Source organism: Rhinoderma darwinii, chromosome 7 (assembly GCF_050947455.1).
Source record: "Rhinoderma darwinii isolate aRhiDar2 chromosome 7, aRhiDar2.hap1, whole genome shotgun sequence".
In the NCBI taxonomy this organism is placed as follows: domain Eukaryota; kingdom Metazoa; phylum Chordata; class Amphibia; order Anura; family Rhinodermatidae; genus Rhinoderma; species Rhinoderma darwinii.
The window spans coordinates 98,069,081-98,073,868 of record NC_134693.1 but is presented as its reverse complement, the minus strand read 5'-3'; the positions used below and the strand labels follow the sequence as shown (position 1 = coordinate 98,073,868).

The 4,788-nt window shown below is 41.4% G+C and overlaps 1 long non-coding RNA gene across 1 annotated transcript; it reads left to right on the top strand.

The window, feature by feature from the left end:
* Positions 1–797: 797 nt before the first annotated feature.
* Positions 798–1,739, top strand: LOC142657284 (uncharacterized). Its single transcript, XR_012849880.1, has 3 exons — positions 798–1,110; positions 1,230–1,311; positions 1,399–1,739. It is a non-coding gene; the product is annotated as an uncharacterized LOC142657284 (long non-coding RNA).
* Positions 1,740–4,788: the final 3,049 nt, after the last annotated feature.

The window sequence follows — 4,788 nt, the reverse complement described above, 5'->3', positions numbered from 1 at the left end:
TGCACTGATGATATTTGTTATTTTCATGACCTCTACAGGACAGGGTGTTGTATAAAAGCCAATATGAGGGAGATGTGCGAGTCCTGAAATACGACTCTTGCCCTGTTTTGAAGACCTCAGACCACCGACCCGTTTTTGGCATCTTTGAAGTAAAGCTCAGACCTGGTTCAGATAAGTAAGTCATGGTTTCCTCCATGTTGTTGGTATGATCCTTTCAGTAGCCGCCATTACTAAAAGGGCCTTATAGCCAGAGCTCACAATTTGGGGCAGGCCGCTGTATACCTGGGTGACAGTACTGGAGGATTATAGGATGTGAAACTAAACAATTATTGTGTGGTTACCTGCTAACATTATCATATGTCTTACATCAATGTATTTCTCATTCCAGCATCCCATTGGCTGGTGGACGCTTTGACCGCAAGACCTATTTGAAGGGCATTAGGAGGTTAGGACAAAAAAAGTAGCTGCGTCTGTTCATGTCCTTACAGCACATAAGGTGAGAGCATTGTACTTGTCTATTATGTTTGCTGTGAGAATGTTCTTCCATCTCTTAAGTCTTCCTCTGTATCAGTAATTTATTTTATCAACCAACATAAAGAAATTGTAAATAAGTAATTCTATCTTCTAGTTCAATTTTCTTGTATTCAGATATTTCTTTAATTTCTAAATGAAGGTTATGGGCTTTAGAAGAAAACTGTAAGCGTGTATGTAGTATAATAGATTGGTGGGAATTCATTAAGACTGACGTTTCATACACCGGTCTTAATATAAAAAAACTTGGAGTAAAATGTGCCTAATTTATTAAAAGGCCCACACCTTAATAACTAATAATCCATGTTATTATGATAAAATTGTCGGCCGCTGGTGGCTTTGCTGCTTCAGCTACTCTCTGTCCACTTTTTTAGAAAAGTGCCGTAAGCGGCAGAAACTACATGATAGATACAAGGAACATTGTTATTGATGTAAGACATTACTTGCCATCTTGCAGGACTCCTAAGGAACATTTACCATCTCAGGTGTATAAAAATTTAGAACATCAGAAAGTTCCTGTAACAGCCTGAACAGCGCAGCTTTAGATCAAACCCATCACTTGGATCAACCATCTTCAAGGTTTGTAGTGTAACCGCCAGGATCAAATAGGAAAATCCACAATAAAACTTCTTCTATATTTTGTGCCTGCTAAGCAACACACATTAGTAGAGCATTAATAGCAAATATTTCTCTTGCAGCATAAACATCAATTCCGCAGTATATCTGGCGAGAACTGCGCTCCCTGTGACCGGAGGAGCTGCCATCATTGCTGATAGAAAGGTAAGTTCCTCTAGATATGTCCCCTCTATATTTGTTAAGCAGCCTGAATGATTAATATTTAATAGGATTGTGCGCTTCTCCCCCCAGAACAAGTCAGCAGATACAAACAGACCATCAACATCAATGCCAATAACAACCGAGGGCAGATTCCGCCATCTTACAAGTATTCCAATGGCGAGACTTAAAATTTTCTACATCTGTCACAGAAGAGACATCAGTGTGGTTACCGGTGCATCAATGTTACCCAGAAGACCAGGCCCAGAACAGGAGAACATGTCATCTCTTCCTGTGTCTCTGGAATACAGATTTCCAACCACTTACTGATACTACAGTATATACTGTGACATCTTCCATCGTTTTTGCTGGATCTTGTATAACATCATCTTTACCATTATATATTTTGATCCACAAAAACCTTAAATAAATCTTTAACATCAATCCATAAGTGTGACTGGTATTAATTAGTGTGTTCCGTGTCCGGCTACAACTTACCACAGTGTATACAATTCACTTATCCGACCATTCACAGTGCTATTTGTGTGACATCGCGTTTAATCCAGTGGTAGGTGACAGGACATTGTATCATATGTACACAATACAGAGAGTATGGAACGTGCCGCCATATGTACTGGATTAGATCCTGTGTTGGACAAAAAGTGACAGGAGATGTAAAATATTGATATATTTGATAGTTGTTTAAATTTCAGTTCCATAAAATGTAATGTTGGGCTCTCTTTACAAGCGGAGACAATCACATTAAGCAGGGAAGCCGCTAGGGTGACACAATCCCCACAGATCTCAGATTGGACAAACGGGCAGGATGAGAGCTGCCAGTTGAGATTGCCAGTTAGGGCAGAAGTTACAAAGTGACTGATCAACCAAAAATACTTTGTATTGCTAGCCTGAATGGCGTATCGCTAGCTCAGCATTTCATATGAGAACAAAGACCCTCTGCAGCACAAGTTTAAGTTGAGACTGAACCATAGCAAACACATTGTCCCATTCTCACAAGTTAAATCAGAAACCGCCAAGTATAGAGCCTATTTATTAGTGAAACCGTCAAGCTTATGTATTAAATATTATAACCGTGAAGACTGTGCCTCTGTTGGAGTAAAGTTCTGTTCAGCATCTTATACCTGTGTCGTCTGAAGTTTTTGCTGTGCAATTTCCTCTGCGGGGCAGTAACCATCCTAAACCCACTCCCACCTGTTACATTTGTCCATACTAAAGTCCATTACTCCATTGAAGTCGCCAATTAGTAGCAGTGGATAATCTGCAAGGGCTTTTTATCAATAGACTCCTGTACCACACCCAAGACATAAGGATTAAAGGGTGGCGGTAAATAAATTGAGACAATGATACATTGAAGATTTTGTATTGTACAGTCCAGGAGCACAAACTTTCCTTCTTTTTCTTCCCAATATGTATGGCAGGTTAATTTGCAGTTAGGGTATGTTCACACGCAAACTCAAAAACGTCTGAAAATACGGAGCTGTTTTCAAGGGAAAACAGCTCCTGATTTTCAAACGTTTTTTAAGCCACTTGCGATTTTCGCTGCGTTTTTCGCTGCGTTTTTTTACGGCCGTATTTGGAGCTGTTTTCAATAGAGTCTATGTAAATGGCTCCAAAAACGTCCCAAGAAGTGACCTGCACTTCTTTTTCGCTGCCGTTTTTAACAAAAAACGGCCCGTCGGAACAGAACACCATTTTTCCTATTGAAATAAATGGGCAGATGTTTGAAGAAGAGGACTTACTCCTAAAGCGAAGCAAGGATGAGTTAGTCCAACAAACAAAAGAAGCTGGTGTGCCACCCATGCCGCATTGCGCATTGCGCCATTATTTGTGTAATGTTTGAAAGAGATTGTGCCTCTTTTTTGTAGAGTAGTGTTTACATCCCCTTGTGGATGTTTATACACCACTGGTCAGTAAAGAATTTGTTGTTTGCATTACTTGGGTCTACTGTATTTTATTGCTTGCGACTAACCCTGCGGTCCTTGTCGGTACTTGGCCTTACATAGGGATACATTCTATAGACAAGGTGAATGCTAACACTCAATTGCTATTTAGGCTAGGACTTCACAGAGACTGATTGATTTTAATTGATCTTATTTTTAAATTCTTTTACTTATTTAAGGGTTGCATGCAACTCAATGTATAGCTTTGTACTGCGGCTGCTGATTTGTAGCTAAAATCAATTAGTTGCATGCCAATGCGTTTCCATGATGGCCTTATTTTCAAATTTCCAGGAAAAATAACAGAAGACCATCACAACACAGAGTTCTGAGTAAAGATGCTCCATATCAGGAGAGCTGACAGGTCCGCCTTAACCCCTTACCGACATTTGCCGTAAATGTACGTCATGGAAAGCATTGACTTCCCGCATCTTGCCGTACATATACGCCGAATGTTTGGGACCGGCTCAGAAGCTGAGCCGGTGCCATCATCACCGGATCTCAGCTGTATCTTACAGCTGACATCCGGCTGTAATGGCGGGGACCGAAATTAGCTTCGATCCCCGCCATTAACCCCTTAAGTGCAGCGCTCAAACGCGATCGCTGCACTTAAGATGTTTGCAGCTCATCGGAATCCCAGTAATGAAATTGCCGGGGTTCCGGTGGCTGCAATGGCAACCGGAGACCTAATACTGGCCTCCCGGTCTGCCTAGCACCGAAGCCGGTCAAGATCCGCACGGCGGCGGAGCCTGATCGGCTTCCGTAGCTGCCGGCAAGATGGCGCCGGGTCAGGAGCTGATCAGGCGTCATCAGCGGTGGAAGTCAGCTGTACTGTACAGCTGACATCCACCTGTAACGGCAGGAACCGGAGCTAGCTCCGATCCCTGCCATTAACCCCTTCAATGCAGCAATCGAAAGCGATTGCTTCATCGTAGCGGTTACTAGCAGATCGCCAGCCCTGACAGGCATTAAGGACTTGCGACTGCTGTTATGGCAACAGGAGACACAATGGTCTCCTGCTCTGCCATTACAGAAGCCGATTTAGGCCCCACCGGGAGGTGAAGCCTAATCGGCTTGCTGTCAGTGAATGACTGACAGATCTAATACATTGCACTACATAGGTAGTGCAATGTATTAGAAAAAAAAAAATCTGACCGTTGGACTTTCAAGTCCCCTAGTGGGACTTGAGAAAAAGTGTAAAAAAAGTATAAAAAAGTGTAAAAAAAAGTGCAAATAATAAAAGTTTGAAAACAATAAAAGTTTCAAGTAATCAAATAAAACACAATCCCCCTTTTACTCTTATCAAGTCCTTTATTATTGAAAAATAATAATAAACCATATGTATTTGGTATCGCCGCGACCTGAACGACCTGAGGTATCAAAATATTATATTATTTATTGCACGCGGTGAACAGCGTAAAAAAACCCGTAAAAAACGTTACCAGAGTTTCTGTTTTTTAGTCACTTTGCCCTACATATGTTAGAATAAATAGTGATCAAAAAGTCGCACGTATCCAAAAATGGT